At 49.7% G+C, this 18,893-nt stretch overlaps 1 pseudogene; it reads right to left on the minus strand.

Moving 5' to 3' along the window:
- Nucleotides 1-13,032: 13,032 nt before the first annotated feature.
- On the minus strand, nt 13,033-13,810 carry LOC132677564 (small ribosomal subunit protein uS5 pseudogene; annotated as a pseudogene).
- Nucleotides 13,811-18,893: the final 5,083 nt, after the last annotated feature.

An 18,893-nucleotide genomic window follows, 5' to 3' on the forward strand; every position in this document is an offset into this window, starting at 1 on the left:
AGCTGGTGAGATCACATTGCGAGGTAGTGGGGTTAGGCCTCCGGCATTTTGGGGACGACGCAGGTCAAACCATAACAACTGCCAAGGGGGCGTTGTCCTTTTTCCTTTTCCCCTGTGTGTGTGTGTGCATATGTGTCTATGGTTATATCTATGGCTCTCTCTGTACTTCGCGACAGGTGCACAATGCTTCCTAAGACCCTGTAGGTGAGGTGTGGTATTTCATTAATGTAACCAGGTTGGTGCAGTGAAGCCCAATGTTTGGCAAAAAGACCCTGAGCCAGCACTCCCGGGCGCCCCTCCGTCCGCACTCTGGGGTGCCCCTGTGTCCACGGACGCACACTTGCCTGCAGCTTCCCTCACAAGAACGGCCTTTCTTTGGACCTCGGTTTCTCTTGGAGCTGGAGGCCCTGTGCTCAGCGACTCTGTTCCTGGTCCTTCAGCACGATTCGGGCCACTCTTTTGTGTGCTTTCCTCAATAAAAAAAAAAAAAACCTTCTCGGTCGTGCCCAAGTTAATGGTATCCCTTCTGGTGGCAAAAAGTAAAACATTCCAGAAATTTGCAATCGTAACAACGCTCCCCGGGTGCAAGCCAGCCCCAGCGCATCTCCTGTAGGGCGCCAGGGTCGGGGCTGCTGGACTGGCACTGTTCTGGGCGACTTCTCCACAGGGGGCTGGGCTGCTGGTGCCAGAGGGAGGGGACCACCTGACTTTAGGAATATGTTTGCAGGGCACCTGGGTGGCTCCGTCGGTTAAGCGTCCAACTTCAGCTCAGGCCATGATCTCATGGTTTGTGAGTTTGAGCCCCAAATCAGGCTCTGTGCTGACACTGTAGAGCCTGCCTGGGATTCTCTTTCCCTCTCTCTCTACCCCACCTCCCCCTCTCTCAAAATAAATAAATCAACTTTAAAAAAAAGAATATGTTTGCAAATTTTCTGTCGTCATTTTGGAAACCATCTGGCAGTGTTTTCTACGCTGTTTTTAAAAATTGAATTACCCGTCCACATTTTCTGGTGTAGGGCCACGGTTTCAAGCTGTTTTTCAGGATGATTTATTTAGGACTGGGTCTGTAAGAACCAGCCTGGGTGCCCCTGGAGAGCCCCGAGCCACGCACGGGACTAAATCAGCTGTGTTCTTGGCTCTCCCCTCCAGACTCCCTGCCGCTGCCCCGGGACTCTGGGGACCCTCTGCACCATCAGAGAAGCTCCTGGTGTCTGAGTTTCTGACCAGACCATGCATCTTCTTGGCCAGCTCTCAAACAAGACAACTTGGCAGCTCCCTCGTAGAATACATGCTTCTAGAGTTTTCTGTTGGGAATCTCTGAAGAGATTCTGAGAACTAAGTTTCCCAGAGCAGAGATTCTCATCAGACTGTATTTTCCCTCTCCAACGGTGAAGTGTGTTGAAATAAAATGAAGGATAATCCTGTGACTGGCTACAGCCACCTGGTGTAGACACCGTGTCATTGGGTGGCATCTCAGAAGGTAGCTTCAGAGGCTGCCCTAAAGTCCTCTCCGCTGTTCCCTTTCCTGTGTTTGTTATTTACATCCCTAAAAATGGCCACCAGGCTCTGTGACTCTAGATATCTGGGTTCACTCATCTTGGGGAGTGATAGAGAGGGACAGTGTGACTGTGGGAGTAGAGGTTGGGGGGGGGGTGGGGAGCAGGGGATCTGAACGTGGGGGCAGGGATTGGAGAAGGTGTGAGTGACTCCTGGTGGCTGGGGGTTAGTCCTAGGCAGCTGAGTGAGGCTACAGGTGCAGGCTGGGGGAGGGGAGAGCAGGTGCTCAGAGGAGGTCGATGCAAAGCCCAGGTGTGTCCCTCCCCGCCCCCCTCCCCCCCCCTCCCCGGGATGGCAGGGAGACCCTGGGAGAGCCGCGCCCACCCTCTTGGTGGGTCTCTGAAAGCCTGTGAACTGATCAAGGGATGGCAGGACAATCGAGGGGACTGTGGCAGCGTGGTAAGGAAGGGCAAGGGTTTCCCAAGCCCCTGGAATCGGTGCGGAAGGGCAGGGCATGGCCGGTGCTCCCTCAGCTCGGAATAGGCTGCGGGGCACATCAGTGTGTCTCACACGGGGTCTGGGACCTGCCTTCAGGGGCCTGTATGCCAGGAGATCCCGTTCACGGGAGGCGTGGGCCTCCATCCTGAGAATATAGCTCACGGGTACCCTCATCTTTGGGGAGCAGTTGCGCCCTAAAGAGTGAGTTTCTGGCCTATTTTGCTCGTAGCTACTGTGACGTGTCCACAGCGGGCCCCACGCTGGCTCCCCAGCCCCAGCGTGGCCTGGCTCCCATTCCTTTCCTTCCTGTTGCTTTTTCTCCAAAACCCTCCGTCACCTGTTCACGTCAGGATGTTGCTGGCCGGGTGCTGAGCCCGTCTGACACACCGTGAGCAGCACTGACCTTATGAGGCTGGCATGATGACACGCAGGGCAGGTGACCTTTGAACATCAGCCCGACCGCGACTTTGCCTTGGTTACTCTATTTCCATGGCCACGTGCTGTGCCAGCAGACATGAGGCCGTTCGGACAACCCGTGTTGCTACGGCCTGTCGCCGTAACAAGAACTCCAACGTCGTTGAGACCTCTGGCTGGTCCCGTCCTGCAGCTTGGTGGTAGGACAAACACAGTTCCTGCTTCCCGTGGCAGGTGTGTTCCTGGAAACCCACACATTACAGTAGAGTTTCCCATGGAAGGTCATGGCAGATGAGGCAGCCATCCATGTGTCCCTCTATATCTTTTTACCGTTACAGAGTTTTCTTTTGAAGCAAGTTTTTATGTAAATTCCAGTTAGTTAACATACAGTGTAGTGTTAGTTTCAGGTGTACAATATAGTGATTCAACAGTTTCACACATCACCTGGTGCTCATCACAAGTGCATCCTTAATCCCCCCACCCACCTCCCTTCTGGTAAGTTCTCTATAGTTAAGATTCCGTTCTCTAGTTTGCCTCTTTCCCTCTCTCTTTTCTTCCCTATGCTCATGTGTTTGGTTTCTGAAATTCCACATATGAAATCATATGGTATTTGTCTTTCTCTGACGACTTATTTCACTCAGCATTAAACTCTCTAGCTCCATCCGTGTTGCAAATGGCAAGATTTCATTGTTTTTTATGGCTGAGTAATAGTCCATTGTATGTATACCCCACATCTTCCTCATCCATTCATCTGTGGGTGGACGCTTGGGCGGCTTCCACATCTTGGCTATTGCAAATAATGCTGCAATAAACGTAGGGGTGCCTGCACCCCTTTGAATGAATGTTTTCATATTTTTTGGGTAAATAGCTCACAGTGCGGTTGCTAGATCATAGTGTAGTTCCGTTTTTAACTTCTTGAGGAACCTCCGTACTGTTTTTCAGTGGCAGCACGGGTTTGGATTCCCACCAGCAGTGCAAGAAAGTTTCTTTTTGTCCACATCCTCGCCAACACCTGTTGTTGGTTGTGTTTTTGATTTTAGCCATTCTGACAGATGTAAGGTGATATGTCATGGTGGTTTTGATTTGTATTTCCCTGATCAGGGATGTTGAGCATCTTTTCATGGGTCTGTTGGCCATCTGGATGTCTTCTTTGGAGAAATGTCTGTTCATGTCTTCTGTCCATTTGTTAATTGGATTATTTGTTTCCCCGTGTTGAGTTGTATCAGTTCTTTAGATATTTTGGATACTAGCCCTTTATCAGATATGTCATTTGTAAATATCTTCTCCCATTCCATAGGCTGTCCTTTAGTTTTGTTGGTTGTTTCCTTCACTGTGCAGAAAGTTTTTATTTTGATGTAGTCCCAATAGTTTATTTTTGCTTTTATTTCCCTTGCCTCCGGAGACATATTTAGAAAAAGTTGCTACGGCCAATGTCAGAGAAATTACTGCCTGTGCTCTCCTCAAGGATTTTTATGATTTCCTGTCTCACATTTAGGTCTTTAGTCCATTTTGAGTTTATTTTTGTGTATAGTGTAAGAATGTGGTCCTTAACATAGTATTTTCAACAACTATGTATAATAATCACATATACTAAATGACTGAAAATATATAATCCACAGTGTAGGGACTAAGAGTGCAGGTTCTGGAACAGGACCAGGATCTGGTTTTCTTACTACTCAAGAGGTCTCTGGCAAGCTACTTCACCTCCTCTGTGCCTGTTTCTTCACCTGTCATGTCAGGTAATAATAGCATCTACTTGTTTGAGAATTAAATGAGTTGGCACGCCCAACAGTGCCTGGCTCTTTGGAAATGCTCGATGACTTCCAGTTTCAGATGTTCCCTAAAAATGAAAGGTGTAGAGAAATACACGTACAGCTTCCTTTAGATTTATAGTCTGTGGGCTTTGCCGGAAAGACACGTATGACGCTGGTGCTGAAGACTGGTGGTGGGTGAAGGGGAAAGGCCCAGAGAAAGGAAGGAGGAATAGGAGAGAAGGTTCGTGTGACAGCACGAACACGTGGTGATGACGTCATCAAGACGGTGGTGTTGGAGAAGGAGGTGGCGCTGTGCCTTCTCGAAGCTCAAACGTGCCCACAGAGCACAGATGAGGGCAAGTCTGTCTCTCCTGTGAGCCCCTTGCCCTCTCGGGGCTAGCAAAGCCTGCCCGATCTCCTATTGCCCGTAGCTCTTGATAACATCAAATTTCATGGCAAAAAGAAAGCCTTTTGTGGTTTCTTGGCACCAAAGCTTCTGGAAGAAGATTTTCAGTCTTCTCATCAGGCAAGCAGCATGATAGGAGCCCCCGGGTGCAGCATGGAGAATTCCAGCAGAACCTGGACAGCAAGAGAACAGGGGGGCCTTGGCAGGGGTGCTGGGCACGCGGGGAGGGGTGCTACCACAGCCAAAGCATTGCGCCCCCCTGCCCGTGCACACGCATGGACCTCAGAGGATTCTGAAGCTGAATCAAAACCACCTAAGGAGCGGAGGACTGATGTCACCATCTGATTGAGACATTTTCCTGGGTGCCTGTTTGCGAGGTACATGCCGTCAGGAATGAGATTTCCCATTCTGTTCTGGAACGAGTGCTCAAACTTCCACTTTAAGGTTAAATTTGGTTGGCAGAAGAAAGATCTAGATCTGTAGTCTGAGATATTTTGCAAGGTAGCAAGACAATTTATTCAGTGTATTCAGAGGCAATTTTGCTCGTAAGAGAATGGCCAGGTCAGAGTTACTGCGTTAATTATAACGGGTTGGTAACTGCATTCAGTTTTCTGTGGCAAACATTGTTCACGACTTGAAGAGAGTAAGCACGATTTTCTGTGACAAACATATTCTAACATAGGGTTTCCTGTAGCACACATTTAAGGGGATCTGGAGGTAATCTAGATTTAAGGTGGAGGCCGCGTGGGGTAGAGTTCAGACCTATTCCATTTGATCTTAAAGCAGACTTCGTTCCCCTGCAGGGTGGGGTTATTCGTTCTGCTGTGGTACACGTTGTGGTGACCTGAACGAACCCTGTGCAAGCAGAAAACAGGGCAGTGTTTTCGGTGTAAGGAAGAGTCACATTTTCATCAGTGGTCTCCCCTCGCACACGAACTAGCAAACAAAGAGCAAATGAAACTTGAATTAAGCAGAAGAACGAGGACAATCAAGATAAGAACAGAAATCAATGAACTGGATAGTAGATAAACAATAGAAAAAACCGATGACACCAAAAGTTGGTTCTCAGGGAAGATCAACCACACTGATAAGTCGCTAGCAAGACCGGTGGGAAATGACAAGGTGAGGTCCAGCATGCTGACATCAGGAGTGAGACAAAAATCCAACAGGTTCGGCACACGTTAAAGGGATAAGAGCATATTATGAACAATTTATGCCAAAAAATTCTACCACTTAGATAAAAGGAACAAATTCCTTGAAAGCCAGCCTGTCGAGCCCATGCAGGAAGGAGCAGGTGTGTTTCATGTTCCTACATCTATGAAAAAAATGGATTTGTATAATTAAAAGCCTTCACATAAAGAAAACTACAGCTGTATTGGTGAAAATCTACCCAAATTTAAGGAAGACCTAATTCCAGTTTTACAGAAACTTCCAGAAAACTGAAGAGGAGAGAATACTTTCCAATTCATTCTCTAAGGCCAGTGTTGCAGTGATACCTGCACTAGAAAGACAATACAAGACAATAAAACCACAGGCCAATATGTATCAAGAACTTGGATACACATATTCTTTTTTGGTTTCAAATATTTATTTATTTATTTAGAGAGAGGGATAGAGAGCAGGAATGGGGGAGGGGCAGAGAGAGAAAGCGGGGCGGGGGGGAGAGAGGGAGAGAGAGAATCCCCAGCAAGCTCCATGGTGTCAGCGCAGGGCTTGACATGGGGCTCAAACCCACGAACTGTGAGATCCTGACCTGAGCTGAGATCAAGAGTCAGATGCTTAACTGACTGAGTCGCCCAGGTGCCCTATGGATGCACATATTCTTAACAAAATTTTAGCAACTTGAAATATATATATTTATAAATATATAAATAAATATATAATTCATTGTGGCCACGAGGGATTTATCCCAGGAACGTGAGGTTGATCTGACATTCAAAACTTGGCATAATCCATCATATTTACAAATTACAAACAAAAAGCCATATGATGATCTCAACAGATGCAGAAAGAGCATTTGACAACATCCAGCACCTGTTTCTGACAAGAACTTCCAGTGACTATTAATAGAAGGGTTTCCACAACCTGATAAAGAGAACGTACAAAGTATAGCTGATGTTCTACTTAACAGTGAAAGAAACTTAACGCCAACACACTTGAATACAGATTCACGAAACAAACGAGTTCCCAGAATAACTCACCAAAACTGACAAAAGGGATAAACAGAAACCAACACATCTCTACTATGAAAGGAGTGAACGTTAATGTTAAGCCTTTCCAGCATAGACCCAGGTGGTGCCACATTGAAATCCGCAAAACATTTAGTGAAGAAATAACTCCAGCCTACACTTTTGATTTCCCTGAATTAATTGTCTTTTCATTAAACTCTTCTTCAATCATGCCCTTTGAGTATGCTATTCGTTTCCTCCTGGGACTCTAACTGATACAGTTTATCTTGAGACGACTCATAAAATCAGAAATATATACAGCCTTTGGGAATGTATATAGTGCATCTGTATTTTATAAATCATAATAGCATCACATTTTGCCCAAATTGTATGCACAATCAGTACTATTTATTCGGTGTTCAACCAGTGCTTGGTTAGTACAGATTTGTGGGTCCCTTGTAATAATTTCCCACGTTCTCAGCAAGGTCCCAAAGCCCTGAGTTTGGGAACCCCTGTCACAGATCATTGCAAATCAGGAGCATCAGTCACCATTGCCTTGAGAATAACCTGTGACGTAAGCCACGAACCCCAACCTGGCTGGTTAACAGAATCACCCGAACCTTTCAAAATGCTGATTCCTATGCCCCACCCACTACCTTCTGTGTTTCACTCCCGGGGCCTCTGATGACCAGCCGTGTTTGAGGTCAACGATTTAAGTAACTGAGAGCGCCTACAGGGCCTGGGGACTTTGACTCTTAGAAGTCTGGCTTTTAAAAGAAAGGTCAGCCATGAGGGTGAACAATTCACTTTCGGTAAATCCAATATACGTTACCTACTGTCAGGGCTCACGGTATTTCCTGTGAGCTTCCTCCCTTCCTGGATACACGGAAAATGTTTATCAGCCCCATGGCAGAGACTGACTGCCATTGGTCTGGGAGCAGAAGTGGCACGTGTCACTCGGGGAGCAGGTAAAAGCCGCCGTGTGGTTCTCCACGTGCTCTCGCCCCTCTGCAGTGGCCCCGGCATCACACTCGGGGCAGGGGAGGGCACACTGCGCCTGAGTGAGCCGTCCATCGGGGGGCCAGCTGCCCGCATGGACTGCAGACCCACAGTGCAATTTGAGTGAGCACAAAATAAACCTCGTCGAGATGGTTTGGAATTGATTGTAATCCCAGCGACATCTAGCTTATCTGATTTAGCATGGTTGAGACATTGCTCAGCTCTTATAGATTATAATTCTAAAAGTACATAGGGACGCCTGGGCGCCTCAGTTGGTTAAGCATCTAACTCTTGGTTTCGGCTCAGTTCATAATCTCAGAGTTTGTGGGCTCGAGCCCTGTGTTGGGCTCTGTGCTGACAGAGTGGAGCCTGCTTGGGATTCTCTCTCTCTTCCTCTGCCCCTCTTCTGTTCTCTCTCTCTCTCTCCCTCTTTAAATAAATACATAAATAAACAAACAACTAGATAAACATTAAAAAAAAGCTACATAGCATCGTGGGAAAATGCTCAGGCAGGGGAGGAGGGGTGCCTAAACCTGCCTCACCCACCACGAGTCTGCTTGACCTTGACCTAAATCCTACCCCCTAGGAGAGTATTTGTAGCATTCTTTATAGACGATGAAGGTCCAAGAAGTGGGACTGCTGGAGAACTTCCTGGAGAGAGCCTCCTCAGAAGGACAGATGGCGTGTGTTCTGTGTACTTTGTAGGGGGGCATGGAGATGGCCACCCCATCCCCCTTCAAGGAGGGGACCAGCTGCCCCAGATGCTGGCAGGCCCCCCAGGACTTGTCTTGGGGGCAGAGTTGTCTGGCCGCACAGGCTCACTTTCTTCCTAGATGGCACACCTCCGACCACCAGGGTGTGGGGGCCTGGCCCGTGGGCCCCCTGTCTGATGGCTGTCCAGCACTGCGGTGTTCTGGGACCCCTGTGGGGCTGCCCCGGCCCCTGTGGAGCTCTGGTACCCACCTGCACAGGTGTGTGTGCCTCGCAGGTGCCCCTGGCCTAGATGCCCCTGCAGCATCGGCTTCTGGGGACCCGGCCTGTGATGGGCGGGGGGTGTATGTTGGACGTCCAGCACCACGAGAGCTCCAGGCCTCCCAGAGGGGCTGGGGCGTGAGGCGTACCGACAGAAAGAAGCCACCCAGGAATGAAAACGTCAAAGCCATTTGACACAAAGGCGCGGAAACTGCTGAGATGGCGTTTGGTTAGGGCTCCTTCCTGCGGCGGTTACGCACATCAGGCAGTATATTTTCCCAGCCGCGCTGCCCCCGACAAGATGGAGTGCGTTCCTGACACACAGAATTTTCCAATAAAGATTTCATTGTCTCGTTCCCCCGTGAGAAGTGAGAAGTGAACTTGATATCTCTCTGTTCAACCTTCATCAATAAAAAATGTTTCTGGTTGGGTTATTCCTGTTGATTCTTAATGAAGTGGCGTTTTATGAGGTGCCATTCAGTTCCAAACTTCAGAAAGAGTCAAGGATATATGGCCTGGCAGAGTGGATGCATTAAACATCGAAATGTATATTAATGGCTGTGTGCATACATAACGCGGTGAAATAAATACACAGTTATCGGGGATTTAATACACCTCATCCAGAAAAGGATATATCACACATTAAAACATAATTACTGGCTGGGAATGGAAATAGATCACCTGCTAAACCAGATTCATCAAGCTGACTCCCATATATCAGCCGCTGAACCAGATATAGGACCTATTGAGTCTGACATATCACCGCCTCGCCCAGACACGCAGCAACTGATTTAGATCCATAGCACTAATATACTAAATCGGTGACCACCCCTTGACTGAAATATATTGTCACTTAGTGAAAAATATCTTTGTGACGGAGCACATTGACTGAAAATTGCATCCACTATACGGTCTGGTAAACTCAGCCGGGCTGCCTGGCACAGGCAGTAACTGAGGGTGGGCCTGGGGCCCCGGGGGGGGGGGGGGAGGCTGGTCATGCTGGGGGAGGGGGGCAGTTCTCCATCTGTGAGTCAGCCAGTGATGGAGGCCAGCACAGGCCGAGGGCCCCGCCCCGAGCAGGGGTCTCTGGGGACAAAGGAGGAGGCAGCTCCAGAGCCAGGCTCGCTCCCTGCGGGCAGGAGGCTGGCTGAAGTGGGGGAGCGAGTGTCACTGTGGATTTTCTTTATCAGTTCAGCTTTTTGGGGGCCCTTGGGTGGCTCAGTCGGTTAAGCGTCTGACTTCGGCTCAGGTCGTGACCTCATAGTTCATGAGTTCGAGCCCCGCGTCAGGCTCTGTGTTTGGAACCTGCTTCGAATTCTGTGCCTCCCTCTCTCTCTGCCCCTCCCCAACTCGCACTCTGTCTCTCGAAAATAAACAAACATTTAAGAAATTTAAATTCAGCTACGTTACCCCTTTTCTTAATCTCCAAACACCATTTTGTGTGTGGGGTGTATGTGTGTGTGTGTGGGGGGGGTGGTGGTGGTGGAAAACCCTTTCTAGGCACTTTTTACATTTATTTAAATTCAAGTTAGTTAACATACAGCATAGTACTGGTTTCAGGAGTAGAAGCCAGAGATTCATCCCTTACATATGACACCCAGTGCTCATCCCAACATGTGTCCTCAGTGCTCGTCACCCGTTTAGCCCATCCCCCAACCCCATCCCCTGCAGCAACCCTCAGGCTGTTCTCTGTATTTAAGGGTCTCTTATGGCTTGCCTCCCTCTCTGTTTTTATCTTCTTTTATTTTTCCTTCTCTTCTCCTGTGTTCATCTGTTTTTGTTTCTTAAATTCCATATAAGTGAAATCATGTATCTGTCTTTCTCTGACTGATTTCACTTAGCGTAATACATTCTAGTTCCATCCACGTTGTGGCAAATGGTAACATTTCATTCTTCTTGATCGCTGAGTAGTATTCTATCGTATGTACACACATCTTCTCTATCCATTCATCATCCATCGATGGCCATTTGGGCTCTTTCCATACTTTGGCTCTTGTCGATAGTGCTGCTAGAAACATGGGGGTGCATGTGTCCTTTGAAACAGCACACCTGTATCCTGTGGATAAATGCCTAGCAGTGCAATTGCTGGGTCGTAGGGTCGTTCTATTTTTAATCTTTTGAGGAACCTCATACTAGGCATTTCCTTAGAATATCTCCTTAAAGATCTTCCTTCTCCTAGACCACTTCTGGTGTTCACCTCTTAGCCAGTTTAACTCCCAGAGGGGTCCGCATGTGCGTGCGCGTCCCCCGGGTGGGATCCTGGGTGGGGTCCGCTCCAGGCTGCAGACCTGTGCACCCCTGCTCAGCCTGGCTGGGGGCTGGGGATCCTGGAGGCGACAGGGAGAGGGGACTGTGGAAATCAGCTGGCCGGGCCTGTGTTTTAGGTGAGGACCCCGCTCTGCAGACAGCAGTGACACAGCCTTGGTCCCACTCTCTGTGAGGCCAGGCTGTCTGAGTCTCAGGCTGCGGGAGGGATCGTGTCTCCACAGGCATTGGCGGTGACCCAACATGGTGCGGAGCGGCGCGATTCCGGGACTGCGTGATGAGCACCTTTGGGTTTGTGGGAAACCACTGAGCTGTCACGTGTCGCACCCCCACCAGCACAGAATGGCCGCGATCGCCGTTGCCCTGCATGCTCCCAGCGTCTGGTGCCTCACTGTTCCGGATTGTGCCATTCTACTAGGTGCCTGGTGGGATTCTGTAATTGCCAAGGGCAGTTTTTAAGACCTCTAGATAAGGCTCTCCTTCTGATCCTTCCCCCTCTTTCCTTGCACCGCATCCCACCCCCCAGGCCACGTTCCTTCTACCCACACGGTCCACTGGCCCCGAGATTCTGCATCAGGCTGGCCGCCGTGAGAAGCGCCTTGTGCTCCAGGCAGCCACCCCCACCCCCCGGACCTTCTGACCATGCAGTCGCTTCAGGCCTGTTAGACCAGAGGTGCTCAGTTTACTCAACTCACAAAACATGTAATTGACTAAGAACCCTGGAATTCTCTATGTATTTCCAGTCTGGAAATACCACTCTCGTATTCGTTCAGCCTGAATTTTGTTGCTAAAGACCCAAATTTATTTTATTTTTATTAAAATTTTTTAAAAAGTTTATTCATTCTGAGAGAGAGAGTGAGCGAAAGAGAGAGAGAGAGAAAGCACAAGTAGGAGAGGGGCTGAGAGAGAGAGAGAGAGAGAGAGAGAGAATCCCAAGCAGGTTCTGCTCTATCAGCATAGAGTCCGACGTGGGCTTGAACCCACGAACCACAAGATCATGACCTGAGCCGAGATTGAGAGACACTTAACCAACTGAGCCACCCAGGAGCCCCCCAAATTAATTTTAAACTAGAATTCCTAGATCTCTCCGTCTGTTTCCTCACCTGTACAAAGGGCCTATTGGACCCTGTTCATCCTATAGGATGAATTTCTACAGTCTGACCAAAATGATTAAAAGAAAAAATTGAGGAAGTCTGGCAGAGTCTTGGCAGTCATAGGGTGATGGGTGTCTGCACGAGGCAGGCTGGAGGTGCCTTCTGCTGTCTGGGAGCTGGCTCTCTAAACTGCTCTTGCTTTTTGATTTCTTCCCATGTTTCTCCTCGGAAACTACAAGGTCTCTAAAAGCTCCCGGTGACTTACTCTCAAGCCCACAGAGGCTCCCCCTGCAGCAGCCGAGGAGGCCCAGGTTAGAAGAGGGGACAGAGAAGATGCCCCATCATACACCTGCTGCTGATACACTGGGGTCTTACAAGGGACCCTTCAGCAATTCAGTCCTCACAAAGGGTTCCCCTGCCATCGGAGGGGACAAGGCAGTCCCAGCCCACCTACAACGTGCCCAGCAGTTCTGAAAATGAAACCGTGCAGTGTGGTGACCTGGCAGGGGCGCGAAGGGGGGTCAGGTGGAGAAAACTTGTTAAAAATTCACCTTCTGGTGTTCCACCTCCAGGGGCTTGGATTCTGTAGGCCCGGGATGGGGCCCCGCAATCTGTATTTTTAATAAGTGCTTGCTGTGGATTGTATTGTGTTCCTTCCAAATTCGTATGTTGAACCCCTAACCCCCCAGGTTGTGACTGTTTGCAGATGGGGCATTTACAGAAGCAGTCAAGGATAAATGAGATAAAAAGGTGGAGCCCTGATCTGATAGGATTAGTGTCCACAGGAGGCCACAGGGTGGCTGTCTGTACACCAGGAGGAGAGCTCTCCCCAGAAACCAAATCAGCAGGCACCTTGATCTGGGACTCTGAGCCTCCAGGACTGTGAGAAAATCAATTACTGCTTTTCTTTAAACAGGCTTTAATTTACTTTATTTTTCTTGTACAAAACTGTGTGGTGGCTGGAGTCTGGTGTGGGTCTTTACAAGACAGTGAATCCCTGATAGGGAGACTTGGGGAACTCGGTCTCTCCCCAGAGGTCAGAGGTGAGATAGCCGTACGCCTTGGAAATGGCATCAAAGTGGCCTTGGTGAAGTTGCCCCAGGTGGGGTGCAGTCCCCGGCCGAGGGGCAGCCGTCGTCAGCACCGGCCATTGTCAGTAGCTTCTTGGGCACAGGGGCTGAGATGATGCCAGTGCCTCTGGGGGCAGGGATGAGGCACACCAGCGCAGAGCCATGGTGGCCGGTTACCTTTGGTGGGACAATGTGAGGCTTGCTGGTCCAGTTACCCCAGTAGCCTCGCCGTACTGGACAGTGGAAAGCTTAGTCAGGGTGATGGCCCCACGGATGGCAGTGGCTACCTCCTCGGAGCACTTGACACCCAGACCGACATATCCAACATATCCATGGTCATCTCTGATAGCAACAAGTGCCCTGAACCTGGTCCTGTGGCCAGCCTGGGTCTGCTTTTGCACAGGCGTAATCTCTGAAACCTTGTCTTTGAGGGACAGATCAATGATCTCAGATTCCCTGATGGGCAGGGAGAAGAGGAGATCTCCTCCAGGGACTTGATCTTCCTGTCCTTGACCAGGTGGCCCCGCTTGGTGGCGGGGATCCCCTTCTTGCCCTCCGCCTTGCCTCTGTGAGCTGTGTGGCCTTGGCCTTGGCCACAACCATCACCATGAGCATGACCACAGCCCCAGATGCTGCCGCCAAAGCCTTTCGGAAGCTCCTGCAGCCCCAGCATCGTCTGCTATTTGCTGTTTTCTTGGAGAAGAGGCCAGTTTCTGACATTTAAACCACCTTGTTCGTGGTATTCTTTTATGGCAGCCAGAGCAGACTAATGCCGCTCTACAAGTGATTCTGATGCAGGGTTGTTTCACAGACAAAGAAACAAAGACATCACAGTTGGGTATGTTGTCAGAATCAATATTTGAACCTTGGTCTGTGGGGTTCTATTGCCACGGAGTCATCCTGCCCTTTGATGAACTGGCACTGGATTTGCCTTTATAACTAGAGGTCACAGGAAGTGAGGGACGTGCCCTGTGCCCACAGGTGCATGGGGCCATGTGCATCTTCTGCACCTGCTGTTTCACATCAGCCTCGCGTCATTTTCCACGGTTGTCTTGTGCAATAGGCCCTATTACTTCTAACAGATTAGCACACCGAGGGGCAGAGAAGGAAGGGTCGCCCAACTAGAAAATGGCAGAGTCAGGATGATTTGGACCCAAGACAGTCTTACCCTTTTCATCACGTTGGGAGACTCCGTAACGGCTCTTCCCCTGTGATTTTGTGGTAGGAGCCCGGGGCACGTGTGGGCACACAGTGGCTTGTCTTTTCTGAAGCTCCCAGGCTCATCCGGAGGTGACATCCCTGAATTTACGGGATCCCTTTCCTGGGTCTCCTTCCTCATTTCCTTCCGGCTTCAGAGACCAGAAAGTGTCATCCCAGGGCCTTGGGTTTGGTCATATTTTACCAAGGCTGCTCCTTGGATCTTCCTCTCTGCCTGTTGGATTGTTCTTTTACCTTAAGATGGAGAGCCCATTCCGGGAAGGTCCATATATTTTTTTCCAATTGATTTCTTGTCAAGACTAACAAGATCAATCAAATCATATGGCCAATAAAACTGATTTAGCACTCATAAAGCCCCATGACATCTCATATGCGCTGAGAATGAATGACGTGGAGGCAAAGCTGCTCGGTGCCTCTTCCCTCTGGGTCACAGGAGGATGGCATATCCACGTGCCCACCTTCCAGGACTCTCTTCCCACACAGCACACAGGTGCCAGGGATGGCCCAGGGCAGGGAGGCCCTTACTGTGCTGGTAGGAAGCAAAGCTACGAAGAGGGCAGCAGGGTAGATTTTACCCATAAACTAACAGGAGGTGGTGTTAGGGAAATATCTGAAATGTTCGGGAGAAAAGATAATTGGGAAAATCAATACTTTCCGTTTTGACCTTGCGCTGGGACTTCTGTGGCTCACTCCCTTCCACTGTCTCACAAAGAGCACTGCTTACAGAGCCGTGATTGAACCGTGTGACCCCGTCCTTCTTGGCCGTGGCTGCTTGGTCAAGGCTGGGTACTGTTTTGAAAGAGGTCCAAAGAATCCTCCCTTCAGAATTTGAAAGCGGGCACTTAGAGACTGAGCGAAGAGTCAAGGGACAGACAAGAAGCCAACACTTGTAAGGTCGCTCGTCCCCGAAGTGGTGAGGCATGAAGCTGGAGGTTCACAGAACCCTTTTCCTGAGGTCTCTGTAGGGGCCCCGGCCCCATGTCTTCCGCTTCTCTTGGGATCCCTGAAGCCTGGTACCCTGTAATAAATCCTCCTTTCCTGGAGACAGCTGTGTGGATTTATATTTCGGACAACCAGAGTATATCCCGATTGAAACATATCTTTGTGGAAAAATCTACCCTACCTCATCCAGATCTTAGAGAAATTTTATATATGGTGAACTTCTGAGACCATAAGGCTCTGGGATGGCTGATGTGTATAGCCTGCAGAAGTGTTACTTGTGGAGTGCATTAACATTTACAAAAAGTGTTTTGAGATGCTCACGTAGGCTCTCCTGTTTACCCCAGGCCCCTCCATTCCTTTTTGTCTTACACTTTGCCTTCTTCGCACAGTATCATTCCTTTCCAGCCCCTGAGGACATTCAGCTTGCGACTCCTACTCCAGCCCAATCCTTGAACTTTGCAGAGAGGTGAAGCAACTTTCCTAAGGCCACACAGTTAGGTGTTATCATGACTGGGGCCAGGATCAAGTGGTTTCGGACTTCCAAGAAAAATGGAGATGGAATGCTAGCTGTCATGTCTAATTTTCCCCCCTCAACTTTATTGAGGTGAAATTGGCACAAACTGTGCAAGTTTAAGGTGTATGATGTGATGATTTGATGCACGTATATATTGTAAATTGATTGTCACGATAAGGTTAGTTAGCACATTGTGATGGTTAATTTTGTGTGTCAACCTGACTTGGTTGTGGATGCCCACATCGCTGGTAGAATAGAATTTCTGGGTGTGTCTGGGAGGATGTTTCCAGAAGAGATTAGCATTTGATTCAGTAGGACTGACTTCAGAGATCCTCCCTCACTGACGTGGAAGAGTATCAAAATGGAGCAAGCCGGCGAAGGAAGAGTAAATTCTCTCTCTGTTCCTGAGCTGGGATAGCCATCTTCTCTGGCCCTTGGATATGGCAGCTCCTGGGTCTTGGCTCTTCAGACTCAGACTGAATCATCCCAACCACTGGCTTTGCTTGTTCTTAGGCAGATTGTGGGACTTCTCAGCCTCCCTAACCCGTGTGAGCCAATTCCTAGAATGCATTTCCCCTTCCCTCTCTCTCCCCTTCCCTCTCCCTCTCTGTCTCATTGGTTCTGTTTTTCTGGAGAATACTGACTGCTAACTAGCCCCGTGAAAGAATCAAGTGTATGTTTTTGAGTCCCTCACGCGTGCATTGGTATCTACCATTGGTTTTGTTTTATTTTGTTTTATTTTATTTTATTTTATTTTATTTTATTTTTTTATTTTATTTTATTTTGTTTTATTTTGTTTTATTTTGTTTTATTTTACTTTATTTTACTTTATTTCATTTCATTTCATTTTATGTTATTTTATTTTATTTATTTTTGATAGAGACAGAGAACAAATCGGGGAGGGGCAGAGAGAGGAGACACAGAATCCAAAGCAGGCTCCAGGCTCCGAGCTATCAGCGCAGAGCCCGGCGCGGGGCTCAAACTCATGAACCATGAGATCATGACCTGAGCTGAAGTTGGACGCTCAACCGACTGAGCCACCCAGGCGCCCCTCCACCGTCGGTTAATTTGGGTCCTGGTGGTCTTCCTCTTACTGTGCCCCTGGCCCCACGCCTCCTGGGCAGCACTATCCAGAGAACCTCATGAGGTGGAGAGCCATTCATTTCCCCTTCCTCCAGTAGTTGGCTTGTAAACTATCCTAGGATACCCTATGTGGACGTCCAAGTTTCACGGATGTTTTCTGGTGTCTGCGACGTTTTCTCACTGCGGCACCACACTGGGCACGATTAGCGGTTCTGGTTTTAGCGCTTTGGGGCCAACAAAGTCAGAGCAGTTCCTGGTGCCCTAAGGACATGGGGGGAGACTTGGTTCTAACACCTATGGAGGCAGAAGGCAGCTAAAGTGTTTTCAGGGCATCCTCGATGTTCTGAGGCTTCAGGGGAGCTGGCATTGAGTCCCTCCTGCTGTCCCTGGGTAGGTACCTGCTTTTCACCAGCAGCCTTAGGTCAAAGCCTACGTTCACAGGCTTTGACAAAAGGATCCCACCGGGCACCCGGGAAAGTACGCCCAGTGCCTGGCTCCTCCACTCTGCTGGTGTTCCTGGCAGGGATTTCCCCTTCTGGGCCTCAGCTCCCTCTTTGCGGTGTCCCACCGTTGACAGTCTCCGTCTTGTGTGCCCGGCTTATTCTGAACCTCCACCTGTTCCTGGAAGTGGGCATTTGGGGGGTAACGAATCGTGTCCTTCTGTGGTGGCTGCCTCCCCTCGATCCATGGCTGGGGGTGAGTCCAGCGACCTGTCACAGAAACTTGTCCACAGAATGCCGCATCTGGACGATGTGTTGTGGCCATTCCTTAGGGGGTGCCACCCGGAGCTAGTGTTCCGTTAAGCCCGAGTGCGTGTGTGTGTATTTTCACTCCCCTTTGCCCAAGGCTCAGCCAAAATTCAGAGGTGGTCAGGAGGGAATGTACCCCACACCTGGGCCCAGGATTACAGAATCATGAATCCGTGGAAGCGGGAGAAGTCTCAGAAACTTGAAAGCTGTCCTCCCCTCACCATGACAAATGAGAGCAACACACACGGACAAGTGATTTTGATTGATAAATGACCCCGATGCATTTTTGAGGACCGACAGTGCAAATGATGTATTGCAACACTTCCCAAGCAACCCCTGTAAACAAACAGCTATTTTCTTGGTGCATCCACAAAGTAGTAACTGTGTGATCTCCATCCTGGGTTCAGCTCTGTGTCCTCAGCTGGCCCCGTGCAGGCAGCATCTGCTTCCGTGGGGCACCTCCAGGTGCCAGCACCCACCCCCCAACGGGGTTTCCATCCTGGGGTGGGTGAGCCCCTCCCCCAGACGAGGACTCTCCCTTCTGCTCCATGACTGTCTAGGGTCAAGTCAAGACGTTCTCCCCTGTGCATAACCCTGGGCAGGGCACGTGGAACTTGGGAGCCGGTGGTATCCCTCAGGGCACACACCCATCTGTGGTGTTGTTAGATCTGCCACATTAAAGCAAAGCCCAGAGGAAAGATGACCACAGGGCAGAGGGCGGGGCTCACACACGCACACTGGGTGCGACTCAGACGCTGGGGACCTTAGCTTTTCAGCACACAGATACGCCGCACACGAGGTCCCGTCAGACACTAACGTTTAATTTCCGAGAGGGCTAGAGGTGAGATTAAATTCCAGGCGAGCGTTTTCCAGAGTGAGAGTCTGGGTGCCCCCAACCCTGAGATGACGGCCGTTCAGAGCACGAGGGAAGCAGAAGAGCTGTCACGAGGGTCCCACGACCCCGGGGCTGGGGGTCCTGGCAGGGGCTGCACCGGAGGGACTGGTGGGGGGGGTTGTTTCCTCCCCAGCACGAGTGCCCAGGGGTGCCAGGTACATCTGGGGCCAGACATCTTAGTTCCCACCACCTCTTGCGACGTGAGGTCCCAGCGAGTGGGGGTCCGGAACCTGTCCACACATCTGGTGCGCTGTTGAGGGCAGCCGACTCGCCCACTGCTTTTCACGGAAGACGCCTCATCCTGGCCCAGTGGAGGACGGGCTGTGTCTCATTTTGTGCAAGATGATATGTTGAT

Source organism: Panthera onca, chromosome A2, assembly GCF_046562875.1.
Source record: "Panthera onca isolate mPanOnc1 chromosome A2, mPanOnc1 haplotype 2, whole genome shotgun sequence".
In the NCBI taxonomy this organism is placed as follows: Eukaryota; Metazoa; Chordata; class Mammalia; order Carnivora; family Felidae; genus Panthera; species Panthera onca.